General features: G+C 48.8%; 1 protein-coding gene across 7 annotated transcripts in view; it reads right to left on the reverse strand.

The window, feature by feature from the left end:
• Window positions 1-21,003, reverse strand: part of LPP (LIM domain containing preferred translocation partner in lipoma) — a 331,358-nt gene that overhangs the window by 224,392 nt on the left and 85,963 nt on the right. For 2 of the 7 annotated variants that reach the window (XM_082767515.1, XM_082767512.1), the window contains one exon: window positions 14,897-14,962. The exons of the other annotated variants lie outside the window; for them this stretch is intronic. The gene's annotated coding sequence lies outside the window, so the exon portion shown is untranslated. The remainder of the gene's footprint in view (window positions 1-14,896; window positions 14,963-21,003) is intronic. 7 annotated transcript variants of the gene reach the window in all.

Consider the following 21,003-nt stretch of genomic DNA (forward strand, 5'->3'; position numbering starts at 1 on the left):
CCTTCGGAAGACCAGACTTAAATTCAGCGTTCGTCCTGCTTTGAGCAAGGGGTTTGCTCAGATGACCTCCAGAGATCCCTTCCAAAATCAATTATCAACACTTTAAGACCTGAGACTTCCAGCTACGGCTTTATCTGCCCTCAAAAGGGTTTACAGCAATATAGTTCTCAAATACGGACTGAGCCCATTCTTCTAACGAAATAACAAATACTTGGAAAATAACTTCTTTTTCTAACTTCTACAGTATCAGTCAGGCGTAACAGGAAGATGGCGAGTCCATAGCAGAGATGGTGGAGATCTGTTAGAGATCTCTGCTACCAATGCTTCCTGCAGGTTAAAGGCACCAGACACCAACCCAACACCACTTTCATCTTACACCAAAATCCTGCTGCTGGGACGACAGCATCAACCAAAACCTTACCCCTCTCTAAGCTTCCTTCTTGGTTTGTTTCTCTCATATCAGCCTCAAATGTGGGAAAGGTAGAAGGGCAAACTAAACATAAAACTCCCTTTTTTTTTTTTTCCCCAATATAATTGCATTAGTAGTTTTGGGATTAGATGCAGGCTATTTGAATTTGACTGCTGCTGCAAAACACACCCATAAAAACTGATGAGCAAGATCTTCCTTTTACAGCCATGTCACATCCTGGTGTTGGATGACAAACTAGGCTTTAAAAAACTAATAAATTGAACTTGACTGGCCCATGTGCATTGAAACAAAGAGATAGTACTGGCTCCCTGGAGATAGATAGATCTATCTAATCTAATACAACTCTAATGACCGCATTACAATTTCGCCAGAGAGCAGGCTGATTTCTGACTCCTGTGGTATGAGACAATCCTCAGCAACTCCAAACACGATCATATTGGATAAAACGTTAATCCGAGGCCTTAGCTACTTGTGGTCACAACAAACCCCAGGGCAATTGCAACGGAGGAGGTAGACCTGGTGGCCTGCCCAAAATGCTTACTCAAACACAGCAAAGTTTGTGGTTGAACCTTGAGAGCTGAGCCAGGAGGTAGCTCTGAGCCAGGCAAATTTCTTCCAGTTCTTAAGCTTTTCTTCCTGGTAACTTGACCTACAAGTTTGTGAGGGGGATGCTGCACTGTCAAAGGAAAGTTTGAGATGGATGTTTGAGAATTTTATGTAGAAAACAAGGAAGGAAATACACTGATAAGGATAGCAAAAGATCAGGCGGAATGACGCAGAGATGTTACTGTGGGGAGTCTCGGACTATGAGCTCCCTTATGCACACAATTTATTTTCAAGATCCTTTTGCCAAAAAAGTTGCCTTTATTCTTGCTGTGGCTCTACTCGTTGTCGTGCCTACAGTATAGCTCCATAATTGGGTTCCTACTTCAGCAAGGAGCTGCCAAACACAATAGAGCGTATCCAGCCGGTGCACACGTACTGGAATCAGGTCTACCAAGAAGGTCCCACAGAAGAGCAAAGAAACCAGAACAACACAAAAGATGGCAAGGTTAAAACTTTTAGAGCAAACCCAGGCAGTTTGGATGCTGATAGTGCCTGTAAACAAGAAGGAACCATACGGAACTGGCGTTCAGCTCAGCAGCAAGATATCAACAAGACCCCGGTGGGACCCAACAGGACCGTGGCAGCGTATTGACACGGAGCTAATTGTATTAGCTCTGCAGAGAGCCGTGTGTACGGCTCAGCCTGGGGAGAACAGCAGGGACCTGAGCCGAGCAGAGAGGGGGAAACTGATAGTGAACACAGAAACAGAGCAGAGCTTGAGGTGCTAACCCAGCAAGGCTGGTGGGGGTGTAGGTACGCTACTCCTTATGGCAGACCCCAAGCCGTCCTGGAAGTCACAGCCTGGTGTATAACAAACCCTTGGATGCTTTCTTCTCCTTCCTGAGCACTGCACCAACCTGTGCCTCACTGTTGGCAGCTCAGCCCATGGCACCTTGCAAATAATCAGGGGAAATAGCCTTTTTCCTGTGGAAAATCCTATATCCTAATACACAGAAGAGTGATTGCTACCAGATGGCTGGGAACTGATGCTGCAGAGAGATTGCTAATGGAAGCAAGATATCTGAGTGCCTGGAAACTGCAGGAAAAGAACACACACCCCTTTGTGCAAACAGTCAGAAAAAGACTACATTTCTCTAAGTTCACAACAGGTGATTTGACATTCTCAAGAGACCAGCACCCTAATGTATTCCTACCTCCCTTTTGCAACACAAAGCAAAATTAGAGATTAAAGTGCTTTCTTCTTTAAGAAACTGAAAGCCCACGGTACTCTCAGGAAAGAAAGAGGATCTCTGCTGGTTATCGAGTCCTGCTTTTAGATAAGGCTTGACCTAACACTAGATAAGGCTTGCTGTGCCTTTGTCATTGAAAACCTCCAAAACGGAGAACCGAGGCTGGTAAATTGTTCAGGTGTGCACTATTTTCCCAGCTCTTGAGCTGAATCTCCCAATCCACTCTGTATATGCAGGGCATTTTATTTTGCCATTGGGACAGCAACGTTTGGCTCTGACATTGTTGTAACACCCCAGAGAGTGGCTGCAGGCTGCCATTGGGTCACTGTTGCCTCCTCTCCACCAGGCTAAGCAAACCCAGCTCCCTCAGCCTTCTTGCAGACCATGTGTGCTAGGACCTTGAGTCTCCCGCAGCCGTCCTCTGGGCTCTCTCCAGCTCTGCAACACCTCACTGCAACTGCAGGACTCATGACAGGACAGCAGCCTCACCAGCACAGAGCAAAGGGGAGCAATAATGCCTCCAGATCCCTCTTGGGTTCTCCTGAAGCAACCCAGCACACACTTTGCTTTATTTGCTGTCACAGCATACAGTAGACTCGCATTTGATTTGGCATCCACTGTATCCTCCAGGTTCTTTCATCAGAGGCAGCACACAGCAGAATAGAAGGTGTATTTTGAGATCATGCCTAAGCCAAGGGAGCCCCAGACTGTCCACGGACACATGGCTAGAAGAAGTTATGAAGTGATGTTAGCTACCCCGGGCTATCCGCAGTAAGCACAACATGCAGCTGTTTGAGCAGACGGCTGCTCAAAGAGCGATGTTCTGGAACTGGGGGAAATGGGCAAAGAGGAACATTAAGAACTGAGGCAAGTGTGCTGACACTCCCGAGCACACCAAGATAAAGCTCCCTTGTAGTAGCTCCAGGGCATTAGTTCTGCTCTGAATAGAAACCGGGGACTGAAGACAAGTGGTCGGGATTTAATTTTCAATTCTGCTTTCAAACTCATCAAACTACTGAGGACCATCCTAGTAAGCTATTGCTCTTCCATGTCAGGTCAGTGTCTGCTCACTCAACAACTGCTGTGCCCCGAGCTCTGGGAGCAAACCAGCAGTTTGCTCCCCTGCTGAGCAAACCACGGGGCCAGCAACGAAGCTAACTCAGCCAGGCACCCAGGTTGGCCTCACAATTTTGCTAAAAAAGTGCATCATATCAAAAAAAAAACTCATTCCAGTTGCTCCACCACTATCACACCTTGTCATTTTGATGAACCACTTCAGCCCTTTGTTCCCTTCCCCAGCAATCGGTACCAAGCCTTGTGACAAAGAGCTTCCAGCCGAGGGTGGTTCCCCAGGTGTGACATGGATGAGGTGGATCGTGAGCACGGGGAATTTTTGGAGGAAAGGAGGAACCAAACTTCTAATAAACCTGGAGCTGGCTTTACGCTGCTGCGTTTCAGCCAAGGCTGGTGGCCGCTTGGGTTCTGTTTTTGGATGCTGCTGGAGCAGCTGGGCCACGTGGCTGGGCAGTGCACACAGCTCAGCTAATCCAATGTCCTCCAGCAGTTGCTCCTGCCAGCTCGCAGGTCTAAGGCAAGGCAGGTTCCCCCACCAGTAAGTGGTCGTGAGGCATTTCAGCACGCCTTCGCTGTGTAAAGCACGTATTTCTCTTTCAAAGTAACGCGGTTGCCAACACCTTAATCATTCCCCAAGGACCTCCAACCCCACCAGCCCCTCTAAGTGCTTCATTACCTCCCGCAGACTCCTGCAGAGCTCGCATCCCAGGTGAGCCGTATGAGCGAGGCTCTGTCAGCTAAAGAAAGCACACGGAGCTGCAGGAGACCAGAATCTGCAAATCAGGGCTAATGGCTTATCCATCACCACTCGTCGTGCCTACGAGTCCGGTCTCTCTCACTGCAAAATATCCAGGACAAAAAGGAAGACAGCAACAAGAAACCACCTCTGAGATTAAAATTATTTCAGGTTTCTTTTCATGACATCTCATGGGAGGGAAGACTCCTTCCCTTCTTGATGGACTCTTTAAGGTGCTATGGGGACCAGCCAAATAATGTAACTGAGGTACCTGAGCTGTGCGCACATCCCCAAAGCTTTCTTGTTTTTGAGTTAGAAACTGCTGCCTCAAGTTATAAAAACACCATGTTTTGAAATTGTATTGATATGTTCTTGGCACTGAAAAAAATTAAAAAACAAATAAATAAATAAAACTGCAAAGGCAACCAGTAAGGAAACTTGAGCTGCCCTTTGTTTCTACAGGACTTAAAACACTAAGGGGAAAACCTAAGCAACAAAGTAAATTGATCTGTGGAAAGATGCAGTCTGTTAGGACTGGTACACGATCTGTGTTTTGAAGCTAGCTTGAGCATACGAAGGCATAACCAGTGCTCTGAAGCTTCTAGGCTGCTGCCATCAGGTTCCTGGAGATGGCCCTGCTGGAGACATCCCCCTGAGGAATCACGTCCAAGGCACGTCCCTCCTTAAAGCAAGCAGCCACCAGGGACCAGCTTCACCTGCTCTCCACACACAAGCACAGCCAGCTTCTCCTCTGCAGTCCACTCTAAATTCTATCACCCTCCTGATTTCCAGTTGAAGCGATGACCCAAAGGCTCTAGATGATAGAAGGTGGTTATTTAATCCTGCAGGGAACACACATGCATGCACACAGACATGCATACACATGTGCACATCACTTTTTTTTTTTTCTCCCCGATGCTACATCGTTTGCTCAGGAAAGTGGGAAAGGAGAGAAACCAACAGTTGCTCACATGGATCAACACTTCCAGGCTCTCTCTTTTGCAGCTCATCTCACTCATACTTGTGGTTTTAACATGTGATTCGCATTAGGCCCCTCTGCTCGCCATTTGATGGTTCTGCTAAACAGATGTGAATTTGTTTAGTCACAGAGCCTGCTCCTTACACTGCCTCTTTGTAAAACAGATGGGCTTTTTTTTTTTTTTTTTTTTCCTGTTCAGCAATATTCAGATAATGATCACACCCCATGCACAGGTTTGCTTGATGATTCTGGACGACAAGGCACAACACGTGAGCACGGACATGATCACACTTGAGCCCTCTCCAGCAGCCAGGACACCGCAGGACACCATGGTACTGATGGACAACACCAAACCCCAACACCAGCAACATCTCGAGAAGACCCCATAGATCTCCAAGTCCCATAACTTGAGGAAATCGAGTGATGCACAACGAACCTAGAAGGGTCCAGAAGACACAGCTCCACCACTGCCCACCTCAAAGGATGTCCCCCCACGTGAAAGCTCCGGTGGAAGAGAGAGCTGAAGGGCAAGCTCCCGCAACGTTCATGGGGACATGAAACCAGGCGCATCTCCTGGGACTCCTCAGCATGGGGAAATAGCCTGGAAAAGCTATTCGCTCCCTGTGTGGGCATTCTTCTCTCTGCTCTGAGAGTGCCTTTGGCAATGGATGAAGCAGAACTGCACAAAGGCCCTCTCAGAGCAGAATAAGGCTGCCCACATGAGAAGTGCGCTCGGAATAGCTATTGCACTTTAAATTCACACCCTGGCTTTGTTTCACAATACTCCCCCTGTGCAGAAAGGCCCTAGGCTTCAGATTCAATTTCAGCCCGTATTATCGATAGCTGAGGACTGCTTCCATCTGAAGGCAGGACGCAGCCTATATGAGAAGTATGATTAGAGGGGAGAGGGATGAAATCCACAACTCCTCTGTGCTGTCCTGTACGTGGATGTGCCTCTGTACTGCTTTAATAACCGAATGCTGATGACTTCATCCCAGCAAATGGCCCTGCTCTGGGGGTAAATGATCTCTGCTTCACCACAGAAACCAAGCACAGGATGTGTATACATGGCACACACAAATGTCATGCTCCCACCTGTGCAAGGATCTAATTCCTTTCCAAAAGCTGCAGTCCTGCCCCTCAGTCACAGCTCTGCCCTCCGTGCATTGCCCACCTGTTACGACGATGACCTCAGTTTCTACAAGAAGCTACTTAGGACTTGTATAAACTTGCCTCGGGGGTGAAAAAAGAAGAAAAAGAAAAAGCTGTAAACACGCTCATATTAAAATTTGGGTTATCTGGAGAAGGAGACTCCAGGTTTCAGAAGAGAAGCAAAAGGGCAGTTCTCTGCCTGAAAGGCACCCGGGACACAGCCACTAACAGCCCTCCCTCTGGGCCCTAACTCTCAACATTTACAAGAGCAAAAAGTATACGTTCCTTTATTTTTTTGTGTGACGGGCTTACAATAAAGCACATTAAAAGGCCAGAAGATATTAGGCAGTAAAATTTCCCTACAAGAGAAGACCGGTGCTGAGAAGGACAGCTGAGTCCTTGCAGGAGGACAGGCACTTCAACTACAAAGCACCTCGTGAGGTGCAATTTTCCTTCCTGCTAATGATCCAAATATTCCGCCTATGGATCATACGGCAGCATTTCACTTTTGTGCATCTTAAGAAAAAAAAAACAACAAAGTGAACCGCTGTGAAAGAGAGACTTTCATAAGCATAAAGCAAATTTATGTGTCCAATTCCCAGGGGCTGGTTTCCTAACCTTCATTATGAGCCCTCAATAACTTTCTCTGAGGAACGAAACAATGCGCTCGTCTTACTCCATTCAAGCCAAACCAAATTCCCCCAGTTTTGCCCCACCTGCTCCCCAGCCCCGGGGCTGGTGCTCTGGCTGGGACAGGACCGATGCTGCACCGAGGCAGAGCGTGGCATCCTCCGAGGTGCAAGCCAGCCACCTCCTGCGTCCTCCCTTCCTCGTCACCACCTCCTTTCCTACACGCTGGGGAGAAGTTTTAGCCCTTTCCTTACGACACTTGGAGCTACGGGATGAAGAGAGCTCTGCAAGTGCCATCCTGCCACATGTACTTTTAGAAAAGCATCTGAAAAGCAAAGGATGGATACACACGTTCTCAGTGCGGGGTTAAAGCTAATGGGGAGCGGAGCTATCCCAGCTGGCGAAGGCTCATGATGGATAGCAGTGAGATGTTCTGAAGAAAATTAAGAAAACATTTTGAACGCCCTCCTAAAAGGGAACAAATAGGTCCAACACTCCAACAGAAGGGGATTTTTTTTGCATCTCTGAGTGATAGTGCTTCGCTTTTATGGCCTGCGGCTGCTTGGAAAATTCAAAGCTATTTCTCTGAAGAATTCACTTGGACAAGCTTTATGGCTTTGATCAGTTAACTATTTTTTAATGTTAATCTACCCCAGTGATATTTGTCCTCCTTTTCCCCATGTGCACAGAAGCACAGATGCAGACAAATACTACACAAAAGCAAACATTACCCAGATGAACAGACAGGAACAATCACATCCAGAGCCGATAACCCCACACCAACTGGGTTCTGTCTTATTCTTTTCTCTTCTAGCAGCCCAAGATCCTTTTGTCCAATATGACCTGCTAATGGAAATTTGGGAATCAAATTTGGTGGCCAGCAGGCGTAATGTACGTGCGGTGATCTGGCCACAACTATTCTCGCTCAAGTTAAAAAATAAAAATTGTATCGCCTGAAAGCTGCAACGAGACACGTGGCTGAAAGGCCTTGCTCCATTAACAGACAGCCTGCAAGCAGCCCAAGTGAAGCCCCATCCTCCAGATGAACAAATAAAGGTGCAGATATGAGGATCTTCTTAAGTGTATGGAGCAAAGATATAAACTGCACCAGGGACAGGACTGGAGCTACCTGGCAGCCAACATCCTCCTGGGACCGCTCTGAGCTTCCCTGCAGACTCAGGCTTACCCCCTGAGCACGATGCTTAGCAAATCTCCATTCACAGTCTCAGCATACGAGCTTACCTTCCTATTTAGAGCACCAAATACTGGAGATCGATCGAACTGTGTACCAGGAACACGCCGAGTACATAAGCTCATGCACAATTACCTGCCCCATCAGTTGTATCACTGTGGCCTCCTGTGCCATGCAGAGCAGCCTTTACACCTAGAAAAGCAGGGTAAGAACAGTCCCTGCCCTGCAGTACCTCTGCTCCTCAAGTTGCTATCTAACTTTGCTTTTTGTCTTTGGGTAACAGATTCAGGCAGTATTTCCTGTGGCAGAGAATTACACAGGCTGATTACCCTCTGCGGAAAAGTGAAAAAATCCTGGAAGCAATTTTCTGTCTCAATTGTTCCCAGAGCACAGGAACAATCTCTTCGCCCTCTTCCTATTTTCTGCTCAGTGCCGTCCGGGCTCGGCATGCCGAATTCATCACGCTGCTGCCTCAGGTCCGGGTCCTGCAAACACTTACCCAGGTGAAACTTTGCACATGAGCAGTCCTAAAGACTTCCACTTGCATCAGCCTTGAACTTGGCCGCGAAGTCTTTAGAAGTCATAAAGGATGGATGGAGGTAGGTGTGAAACTCAAAGTATTCAAGAAATGTTCAATCCTAGGTAGGCCCAGGCTAACCTCCACGGCATGACATAGATGAGCAATGTGTTTGTGACAGCCATTTCTTAACTCAGCACTTTTAAAATTCATGAGCACATTTTTAAAGACAGTCATGGAAGAGCAGCTTGAACTGAGAACCATGAATCTCAGGTAGAGCTCATAGGAAGGAGGAGCATTTTCTCAAACAAAAAAATTCATTACCATGAAAAAATAAAAAATAAACTAAAAAACCAACCTGTTTTTTTTTAAACCAACCAAACTAAAAAACCACCCTACGCACCCCAGGAGGCAGCACCATGCTCTGCTCTGCTCCAGCACCCAGGTGCCTCGGGGAGTCCCAGGCTTCATGACCTGATGAGCTGAAATTTGGCAAAAGATGGTCCCACAAGATGGGGAGAGGACCAGGGACTGAGCACCAACGTGCACCTCTCCGGGCATGCTGCAGCAGGGGCTCCAACCATGTATTTTTTAGCATTTTGACAACAAATACGTTCTGTACATGTACACACCCACACTCTGAATGATTTAATCAAAACCTTATTGTCCAGCCAGAAGTGTTTTGATAGAAAATGCTCGATTTGCCCTCATCAATTGGGCTTCAGCATCAGTCAAAGTATTTTCTTGAATTGACACCGCTGGTCCTAGAGCAGAACAAGCTCTTTGGATAATTTGCCTCCGAAGGCCGGTACTGACCTTTCAGTTGCATTATTATTTTTTCTTTAAATAAAGCTAACTTCTAAAAGATTGTTACTTTTCTGCTGATGCTGCTGGGAGAGGGGAAGCAAACAGGGCTGCGTGCCCGCCACACAATCTCATGGCCAATCTTAATATCGCTTAATTTTCAGATGAGGAATTTGGTAGTAAACAACCTTTTCGTTGTACACAAACATTTTTAATTTCATGCCCTGCTAATCATACATCTGTTAGAGTTCCTTCTCCATCCATTGCTGTAACGATAATAAAAGAAAAATCATCACGCTAAGAACGTGGTTTGTCTGAAACGAAAATTGAATAATAATCGATTTTCCTCAGCGGGATGGGGGAAGGCAGCGAGCAGCACAGCTCGCCCGGTGAAGCTGACAGAGGTGTGGTTTTGGAAGTGACACCTTCACATTTGTCCTGTCGGTGGATCCCAGAGCCACCACGCTCGGAGGTGGCAGCCCCACCGCCCCCCAGCGGGGTGGATCGCAGCAGCCCCGTCCCATGGGCACTTTGTCACCATCCCTGTTTGTGTGAGAGCCTTTTCTGAACTGCTGATCCATCATTTTTGCCTTTTTAAGGCTCCTCCTATTCCCATAGCCGTGCCAAGCCAACTCCAGATGAGAAATGCTGTGCTTGTAGCAGCCACACAATGAACAAGTGACGGGAATCCACCTGATGCCCTGGACAAGGCGACCCAAAGACATGGGCAGAGGTACGGGGCTCTGCTACATCCGAGATGCCTGCCCAGGCTCCAGTCCTCATATCAGCACCCCGTAAGCCTCTCCTTCCAGAGGCTGTCCTCTAAAGCACTGTTATCTACATCAGCTCCCCCTCATCTTCATGGAGAAGCGCAGCAGTTTGTGTAATCCAGCTCTAAGGAGACTCCCTGGGGTTAACTAGTACCAATTAATTACTCCCATTTTGTAGATAAGCAAACAAAGGAACACAAGAGAGCACTGAGCGCCCCGGTCTGCATTTACAGAGCAGAGTTCACGGCACACACACGCTGACCTGGCTCACGGGTCAGAGTTACCAAAGCCCTGGGGAGAGGAACTTGGGATCCCCGGCCCCTGCCTCCTCCTCCTGCAGCAGCAGCACCAGCCTGCCTCACACAGCCACCACTGCAGGGCACAAAACCCATGAGGCCGAGCAGGATTTTGCTTGGCCCTTCATGCTGAAGCTATATATATGTAATAAATACATATACGTTGGGCAGAGATCCCCGGGCTGGTGTTGGGAAAGGCACTGTGAAACCCAAAGCAAGGCTCGCTCTGCTCACCCACAGCATTTTATTTCATTCTCCACTACCACCCTCCCCATGCACATTACAGCCATGCATATCAACATCAGAGCATCCCAGCCACAGCAGGCTCGGGGCAAAGACTGGGGGAATACGGTGAAGGTGATCCTAACCAGCCTCTGCCACCTGTAAGGCTAGGTGACCACGATCAGCATCAGGACAGGCACTGATACCTCCCGGCTGCAAAATGCAAAAGCGTTCAGCTCCGGGCTTTTCAGACCTCTAATCAAAGTGCATTCAGTCAAACACCGCTACCAGAATTACCAGCCTAAAGGGAGGGGAAGGAATAAAAAAAGACTTTGTTGAGCAAAAGTACTCCGAGACACATTTGATGTAATAGTCATATGATTAACAAACTGTCATATCAAAGTTTTCTGCAAAGTAGGAACACTCTGACAGTTCATATTTTAAAAACTGACATTTTGATTCATTACTGTAAATAGCACTCTGTATTAAATATTGTGACAAGGCATACAGTGTATTTTTTGAGCTCTATAACATTTAGGAAGTACTGGATTTAAAAAAAAAAAAAACACGTATAATATCAAAAGCAGTTAAAGCAGAACTCCAAGACGGCTTGTAGAGGAGAGGATCGTTATTTCTGAAACAACCTACTTCTTCGCCGTCATCCTGAGCACTGCTGGGAACTTTGGCCCACAAGGATCTTAATGTACTGTTTGCATAATAAAACAGGGAATTGTCTCACGGAACAGAAGAGCTATAAGGAAAGTGGCTACATTAAATAAGGTAAAATTACTCAGCAGCACAGCGTCTTGGAGCTGGCGTAAGGGGAAGAACGCTAAAAGGTGCTGAATTGCCACTCAGGATATCTGAGAGTGCAGGATCGCAATCAAAATAAACAAAGTGACGTCCAAATGAGTGCCCACACGGGTATCTTGCTTATCCCTTAGTCTCCAACCACGTTTTGCCCATCGCAGGCAGAGGTGAGAGGGAAGGGCTGCCCAGAGGGAGCTGCTGAGGACTTTTTCTTGCATGGGACTGCAGGAGAGCAACCCGAGCCGCAGGGATGCTGTGAGCCACCAGCACTGCCCTGCCAAACCAGCCCATTTCATACCTTTCCTCCCACCCCCGGAGCCTCTCTCAGCTCATGGGGCCCTTCCCTGACTCAGCAGCACGACAGCAACCAGGACCGGGCCCATCAGCAATGCAAATGGTTTGCATTTCCTCAAAAGCTGTGCACAGGATAGAGAAATTAAAAATAAAGCCCCGGCTAGCAAAGAAAGGCCTGACAAAGCAGCAGGAGAAAACCCGAGGCTGCCTAGCCTGTTTGCAAGATGCTCAGGTGTTATTAGGACCGCAGTCAAGGGCTTTAGGAAGAAAAATGGTTCCCATTACCATTACTTACAGCCAGCTGCAAGTGGAGCTCTGGGCTCAGTCTGCTGTGAGAGAATGGATATGCTGCCACAGACACGAGCAGCGAGCCCGGCCCGGGACACGGTGAGGCAGTCACGCACCCTGAAGATGGATCACAATGCTATTTCCACGTGGGGCTGATCCAACACTGCCTGCGTTTCTTTCCCTAGGAGCAGCTACATACCGCTCATATGCTGGAAATCTTGTGGATGGGTTTGCATGCCAGCAAGTGTGGTAGTAGTAGTGGTCTAGCCAGACATCCAAAGCATATTGGCACCGCTATAATTTGTCCATTCACCAATATGTTTTCCTAAAAACGCCCATATGCTTTTCCTGCAGTTCCCATATGCTTTTGCGAAGGGAAACAAAAACATTTTGTTAGTTGCGAGCGATTGATCGCTGCATATTTCACAGAAGTCAAATAGAAAAACAACAACAAAAAAGCAGTCAGCTGCTTCCCCCTCCCTTTCCTCCCTGCTCACGGAGGGAACTGTGAAGAGCAGGAAAAATTCAGCCCACAGCAAAATACACACACGGCTCATTTTTTGCACTGCAAGATATTCTAGGAATTACAGGAGGAATCTTCATTAAAAACAAGCTATCAAAGATCTGGCAGCCGGTGGCATTCCAGGCAGTAATTCAGCGTTGGGTGTTTGTCTACGTCTCCAGTGCTAGCTCGGGTCCTCAGGAAGGAGCAGCGCCCGTCGGGTAACGCAGCCCACAGGAATCCAGGCTCCTGGAGAAGCACGTCAACCACGCCTGGGGGATGCTGCCACAAAGAGGTTACAGCCTTCCTGATGTGCAGGGACAGCTAATTTGATGCCAAATCTATCACAGAAATCCCCTGCCATGTGCAAGGCTTCCTAGGAAGGCACGGAGCTGCTGCTGCAGATCCCAAAGCAGCGAGTGCGTGCACAGAGCGGGCAGACAGCTGGGTTCAGCCGGGAGCACGAGTGTGGGTGTGTAAGTTTGTGGGTGTGCAAGCTTGTGGGTGTCAAGGCTGGACCATGTGGGAACCGTGGCTTTTCAGTCAGAGACTCATTAAGAAATGTGGCAGACCCGGAGCCAGCGTTCAAAGAGGAGCAGTGTGAAATGTTTCTCTGGAGAAAGATTAGTGCATGTCCTTCTTTACACAAATAAAATTAAAGAGAGAAGCATAATATGGACAAATCAATTAACTTCTGAAAAGCCAAGGGCACCGAACGTAACAGCAGAGGAGATGGGAAGAGCTTTGTTACAGGGACACCGAAGCAGTGCAAAGCCTTTCTTCCTTGGAAAAGAAATTCAGCTACTGCTGCATGAAGTCCTGATTCCAGCCCTGTGTTCCTCCAGTAATGTTCCAGTAACAGTGGAGTTACTGGAGTCTGAGGCTGACTTTCTGCACGGGACACCCCCAGCTGCATGCACCCTCCTGCCAGCATGAGGACTTTCAGTGCTGCAGTCTAATGTTCTCCAGTTCTTCAGCAAATTTAACCAGAAATGTTCTCCCCGAAGTTTGGGTTTCCTTACCAAGATCTAACCTCACGCAAATGGCCTAATCAGAGACCAGGTACAATAAGGCAAGAGCCCCGTTTTCCCACCAGAAAAAAAAAAAGCTGAAAAAACAGTCAAGAGAAGAGAAATCAATCTCTTGCACAAGGCTCACAGTAAAAAATAATAAATTTGTCAGAGACGGCTTGCTTGGCAAGACACATTTTATGATATGCTTTTGTCCTGAGAGGAGCTGTGAGCACCTGAACATCTGACTTCCCAATTCACAAATATATTGGATGCTGTTGCTTAAGCTTTCAACAGAGAGCAAAAAAATACCATCTCATTTAGTCAACAGTCTACAAGGGTAGGCTTCTCCCTAGGTTTCATATTTACAGCAACACTTTGGGACAGTCTATTAGGCTTAGCCAGGAAAGCTGCCACGGAAGGAGCGAGACTAAGAGAAGTGCTGCCATTAATCTTTGATAACCCAGCAAATGGGAAGACCAGGCCTTGAACCAAACTCTACTCTCTTGCTATTAATCTCCTGTCCTCTACTTATTAATCCCTTGTCTGTCTTTCTCCTTCAACATTTATTAATGCCCCCAACTGTTTGCAGTAAACAGGGCGCTGAAACCTCATCTCTAGCCAGCCATAATTCACCAGACAGAAAGAAAAGCAACAGAAAAACAAGAGGGTAAAAAGGAGGAAAGGAAGGATGTGGATTGCCTTACTGAAATGGCAGGATGAGTGCACTTCTACTCAGTGACACAGGAGGGTAAAGAAGCTCTCCCAGATTCTGCATGCCACACAGACATCTCACCAATCTCAAGCCAGATCTGCACTGAGACAAACGAAGTAGCTCCTCTAGTCAAAACCGGGTCGCTGGGTCTAGTGGCCTGGGTCCAGCAGCAGCCTCTGATATGAAAATAACCCCACAGCAACCCAGAGCATGAAGGCCAGTGCTGTATATACAGCACAATTAAAAGGGATGACGAGGCCAAAGCTACCAGCCAACCCCATCCATTTATTATCCCCTTCTCCACGGGGCTGCTCGCTGCTTTCTCCCCACAGCTGCCATCACCCTGTAGCATCTCTAACACCTCCTTCACCTCCTGGGATGTTTCAGCTGACGGAGGCCTGAGGACAGACCCACTGCCCTGACACCACTCCTTTTTAGCAACCTCCCCTGAGGGCTCCCCCTCACGATTCAGTCGCCATGGGTCCAGACCTGGGCCCAGAAATAATAAAAACCACATTGAGTCTCCTGGGGTGCCCTGGCCTCCAGCACCACAGGCTCTGGAGAAACACCTTCATTTGCTGCAGGACCAAAGGACACTTTGCAAAGCCGCCCTGGGGTCTGCAGGCTCTGCCCAGACTCAGCTGTCGGCCAAAGCCCCACGAGCTGATGCGCTCCTCACCTGGAAGCCAGGCAGCCCCCTCAGGCCCCGGGACAGACGTAGGGACAAGGCTCTTCCGAGGCACCTCTGCGGATGGAAACGGAAAGGGCAGCATTAACCTTTGTGCTCACAGTGACAGCAGAAAGTAAATCAAGCTGGCCGTGACACCTCACGGAGAAAACAGCCCTAAAAGGGCCTGTAGGCCCGCTACCTTCCCTCGCGGAGCAGCTCATGACTATTTTTCCTCTGATCCAGCTCCCGTGTCAGCCTGGCCCTGCTTTGCTCCATGTAAGGGCTTTTCACACGTCGGCAGGGCAGATTAAATCTGAGCGAGAGCATCAGAGCGACGGAGGTTTATTGGAGAGAGGAGCTGGTTGTTTTAAATCAACGCGGAGCTGGTGAAAGGCACTGACGTAAGGGCTCTAGGTAACAAAGCCTCTTTCAAAGCCCGACCAGACACCCTCCTGCCTCTCGTGCTTAAAGGGCCTCTTCTTCCCCAGCCTCCTTCTCCGCGAGGGCCGCACTGAGTCACCCTGCGGCGCCAGGTAGGCATGTGAGCACCCAGAAGTAGCCAGGCTGAGATGGGATGTGTTCCCCACGCAGCACTGGGGGAAAAAAAAACAAGTGGCAGAGTGGGACGGTCCCAGTCCCACCTCCACCTCCAGCCCTGGCTTCTTTTGGATGCCTCCAAAGGTGCCTAGCAAAAAAAAAACAAACTAAAAGTCAGGTTTTTGAAGTAACCACAGGCTGCCTTTAACCAGCAGCTTTTCATACTGGCAGCTTATTGATATCTGAGCCTCCTCTTGTGTTTTCCATCTCCTTTCATCTCAGCACCGGGGAAGAAATAAGCAGGCACAAAATATCAGCAAGGATCGGTGCAAGATCCCACATACCTTCCCCTGCCCACCCCAACACCAGGGTCAGAAGATTCCCAATCACCTCCAGCTTCTGCCCATCCCCTTCCCCTGCGTGCCTGAAATTAATTATCTCTTAACAAACACAGCTGAGATTAACTAATGACTTAAAAGATCCTTAAAAGAAGGGAGGAGAACCCAGCACTGGTGTCTTTGCCTAGGGGAACTGGGTCTGGCAGGGCAGCAGTTTCACCCTCCTGCCCTGGGTGGAGAAAGGGGAGCACAAAGGAGAACTGCAGAGGTTGCTTCAGGCCCTCACCGAAGCACAAGAAGCCCGGAGAAATTTCCCGAGGATCTGCCTGCTCTGATGCTGGATATTCCTTTCATATTTGCCATGACAAATAATTCATGTTAACATTTTTTCGAGCGCTGTAAGCCCCGTATCGAGTAACAGCAAAGAGACAGACAGGTGTCCCGACCACAAAGGAGGCAGCATATGCCAACAGTTTGGAATTTATTATTATTGTTATTTTTTAAAGGGGGAAACAAATCCCACGGATTATTCTGTGCATGATACATTTTCTGCTCCCTGTTTGATGTCGCTTTCAGACCGAGGACTTCAAATAGCTAACGCTAACCTATGCCTCCAGCCTGTTTGAAACTCATGCCCCTTGTGTGACAGGCCGTGAATGCATGGTGAATCACTTCCACCACACACGCAGGGGGTGAGGAGCGGTGGTCCATGCCTCCCAGGCACTGCACGGACATGAACATGTCAGGGGAAAGGAGACGAGGGCCCCCTCTGCGTTGCTGCCTGGGAATTCAGCGCTACCAGCTTCGTGTTTCCAGAGCTGGGAAGCTCGAGCTGCAGGTCAGCAGCCCAACCACGAGCAGTGAGATGAGAGAAGAGGAGAACTGCTGGCGTTTTCTGCAGAGCACACACATACAACCTGCACAGGCTGCACTTCCACTCTCCCTGCCTGCCTCCGGGAGATGCTTAAGAGAAGCTGCATTTTAATTACTAGTCCTAATCAAGGGAATCTAATCTTGACAGCGAGGGAGAGAGAGCTAACCCAAAGTTACAGGCGTGGGGGTACGTGGGTCCCAGCTCTTCGCTTCTCTGCTGACATTATGGCTTCCAGGAATTAAATCAAAACCCCACTTACCTTCGGAGAGGTTGCAATTTGCATCTAAAGCGCTGCCCAAACCTCAGTTGTAATAACCAGATAGAGCTCCTCCGAAATCAATGGAGTTCCTCTGATTCTGTCTGGTTACAGATCTACAGACCAATAAACATTAAAGCTCCTCCAACCTGCAGCTAAATATCTTCTAATAGAAGACCATTATCTTTGTCAGATTGATTTGGACACCTTGTTTAAAGCGTGCTTGAAGACTCATTAGAATCTTTGGGGTTTGGTAGCTGGATTTTAAGAATAAACCCCAGCAGCAATTAACCACTCGAAGACGGCACGTTAACAGTTTACAGACAAAGCTTGAGTGGAAATACAACTTCAATTTCTGCTTTTCATTGGGAAATTGGTAAAATGGAGGAAGCAAATAAAACGCAGAAAAATGAAAAGTGAGTTGTGCACACACCAAAAAATCATCTGCATTATTTTATAGACACTGAATTAAAAAGAAATACAGGGATAAGAGAAACAGAATCATAACAGAGAAACCCAGTCTTCTCCTCCTCTGGAGCCTTACTAAATTATAGCACACACAGAAGATGATGCTCACCCCAGGAAACGCAGATGTGCTTCCTTGGCTGCCTCTGGCCCTAGCAGCTGGGCTCAGGTTGGGCTCCTCTCCCTCGAGCCTTCCCAAACCCCCCTGTCACAAAGCCTCCCAGCACTGAGCTCACAATGGCCAGGCTCCCCAGCAGCAGTGCTGCTACCAACACGTTACCAACACGTGTTACAGCTCTCTGTCCAAAGGTGGATGCTATGGACATTGCCACATCCCGAAGAAAAAGAAATGCAGCCCTCCAGTAGCCTTTCAGTCAGCAAGACAGCGCCGTGAGCGAGGAGGTGGCACTGACCCAGGAGCGAGCAGGTAGGATCCTGGGGTAGGATGGTGGCAGATGGGATCCTCCTGTCCTGTCCCAGCTGGGCTGGAATGTCACAATGCCTGTGGGGATGGCTGTGGCACCTGCACCATGCTCCTTGGTCATATATGCCTGCCCTGACCACAGCTCTCTGCTGGCTGCGAGGAGAAAGGGCAGACAGCAGCACAGCCACCCCAGGCACCCAGCACAGGGCACGCACCAGCCTGGGCATCAGTGTGTGGGCAGGGGTGGCGGGGACAGGGTCGTGCACAGCCCCCCGAGTGCACTCCATCATGTTCCCTTTCGCTGTTTCAGATCTGGATGCAGCCTTAAAAACCCATGGTGCCAGGCACCTAACCAACGTGCTGCTCCAGCTAAACAAGGGCAGGCTGAGCTCAGTTTTGCCAGTAAAATGGGAAAGGACAAAAATAAATGAAAACAACAGCAACAAATCAGTAGTAGTAGCATTTTGTTGAAATCAAACAAGCCCGAAAAGCCCCAGCAAATCAAAGACAAAACAGAACAAGGGATGTGGAGAAACACTCTCAGTCTCTGCTATTGCTTCGAGACAGCAGCCGTGATTGAAGCTCAGGTAGTTCAGGTGCTGGAAGCAAGACACCGCGCTCCATTAACACGGAGGTACGATGCTCCTGTGCCGACGTGCTCCTGCACCACGAGAGCAGCTCACTGTGGGGATGAGCAGGATGCTCGGACAGGCTGCCTCTCGCACTGCAGCCCAGCAGCCGAGCCGTGAGGACCCCGTGCAGGCGAGCACCCGTGCCCACCAGGAGGACGGATGCTCCTGGTGCTCCCACTGTGGTGTCGGGCACCTCCATCGAGGGTCCCCTCCCACCACCCCCGGCTCCCCGCCGCCACGCAGGAGCTTCCCAGACAGCCCGCAGAGAAAGTCAGGCACAGCTCAGCTAAGCACCTGGATCTACAAACAACAGATTAAATTCTCAAGCTACAAAAGTATGTTTTAGCAAAAGTGCAATTGAACTCCATGTACTTGTTACATTTCTAAATATACTCCGGTTGTCAAGACAACAAAGAGACTGATGGATCTCTAAAGTGTACTGTATCTATTTAATTGTCAGCATTTCAAACTGACTCGAGGAGGGAAAAAAATGCTGCGTGATAAGTCTAATCGTCATGGTTACCACTGGCTAACCCCATAATAAAAATATATATATGCTAGCTGAATGTGCCAAGCCATGTGAGGAGCAGATGGGAGACATTCTCATTACTGCGACAGCCTCCACTGGAAAACTAAACTTGAGGAAGGATGCGAGAGACTTTACAGAGATCTCAGACACAACAGACGTCGTGGGCTGCATCTTCCCAGCCGTTTGGCAGCAGCCGCTCGGGCTTTTCCGCCGCGCTTCTTCGCCCCTCGTGGGCTGGGGCAGCCCACGGGGCTGGGGCTCCCTAACTCGCTGGCGTTCCTGCCTGGGGAATCTCATCCCTCCCCATAAAAAGCCTGGGATGCGAGCTGTTACTCCTTAAAAACCTCTGACAAAATGAGATGTGCAACTGCCTGGTGTTTGCGCTCCCACCCTCGCCTGCTTCTCTCCTCCCCGCGGGCAGCCCACGGGGATGGCTCTGGCAGGAGGCTGCTGCAGCCCGGCCCTGCTGCTCTAACGCGGTGAACAGCTCCAAGGAGAGCCACATCCCACCTCAGAGAAGGGCAACAAGCAGCAAGAAGCTTCCAGCCACTGCTGCAGGTAGCATTGCACCAGCCTCAGGTCAGGCTGGGCATTTTCATGCACCCCCTCCAGCCTCTGCACCGACGTGACAAGCACAATCCAGCACCGCCGTCCACGTGCGGTCCCTCCTGGAAGAGATGCTTTCCAAAAAAAGCCTCAGACACTGGCTTTTTACGTGGAAGACCTCCACAACTACGTCTGAGATATCTACCTGGGTATAAAATGATCGTAAAACCCAGGCTTTCTTCCTCTGAGCAAAACTCATCCAACCGCACTCGTTTCTCACTGTTCTTCCACCAAGCTGCAATTTAACTTGTAAGGGGGAGGTACGGATCTCATTTGGACACAAGAGGCAATGGAAACCAACTCACATTCACCTGACCAGCACTGACGTCAGTGAATGACCAGGTTTCCAACCTCCCCCAAAGGCTTTTGACAGAGAGCACGTCAGAGTTGAATCACCCTTCCAAGTCTCCCCCGTGACGCTCGGCTCCCTGGCACAGATAAAAGCTCTGCACCTCCGCCGCCAGATGCTCCCATGGAAATCCATCTCCAGGAGAGAGCCACAAAATAAAACTCGATCTGGTTGGAAACCACCATTTAAGACACGCTCCTTCCAAGGCCTCTCGAGCGAGGTGTCTGAGGCTGTGCCGTATTCCCTGGAGCTCGCCCTCGCTCACTACCGAGATGACCAATTTCTGAATTCCCGACCTGAGATTCTCGGTGACAGATATCTGGCTTTCGTGCCTACCAATACAGTCACCGTGCGGTTCACCATCACGCGCTGCTTCACAGAGCCCTGTGTGCACGGAGATGGGCAGTGAAAATCAAAACAGAAGTAGCACAGAAGTGTTATTTCCGGGGCTGGTGTGAGAATTACTGCAGCTACCGCTAAGGCTAGGAGCCAAAAAGGAGTCTCAGGCACAAAGAAGCCTTCAAGTCAACAGGACGTGGAGGCAGCTGGTTTGCCCAGGAATATGGCTACACCTGGAGTGAAGCAGCACCAGCATTTCATCCCGAGGTACCTAAGTACTTCTGAAACTAAGCATTTCCCATAAGGAACTTCAAAGAGCTTGCAGCCCTTCTGCAGGCTGTATCCAGAGCTTAAGTGAGCTGAAATCCCAAACAACCGGGAGCTTAAAATCACACTCCAAAGCGCCTGTTTCGACATCGTAGGGGTGCAGGAACCTAACTTTGGTTTTCCTGTTACTGAAAGTGCTTGCCTGGGGCACCAGGCTCTCAGCTACGGCTCTGGGACAACTATTACATTCTGTTCTAATAAAGTGCACGCTCTCAGGAGCAAACTCCCCAGGATGACTCCTTTGCTTTGGCACAAATGGACTCATTTGGTTGAGATAAAAGGATGTCTCTTGCATCACTTTCATTTGATTTTTTTTTTTAAGATAGAGAAACAGTTAATTTTGCTAAATGAGTGCTCTGTTGCCATGACTTCACTGCAGACAAACACAAAGCCATCAAGCTCCTTTTCTCTGGGCGTTGTTTTTTTCAAACAGGTATTTG

The sequence above is a fragment of the Aythya marila genome (assembly GCF_965140915.1).
Source record: "Aythya marila genome assembly, chromosome: 9".
Lineage (NCBI taxonomy): Eukaryota > Metazoa > Chordata > Aves > Anseriformes > Anatidae > Aythya > Aythya marila.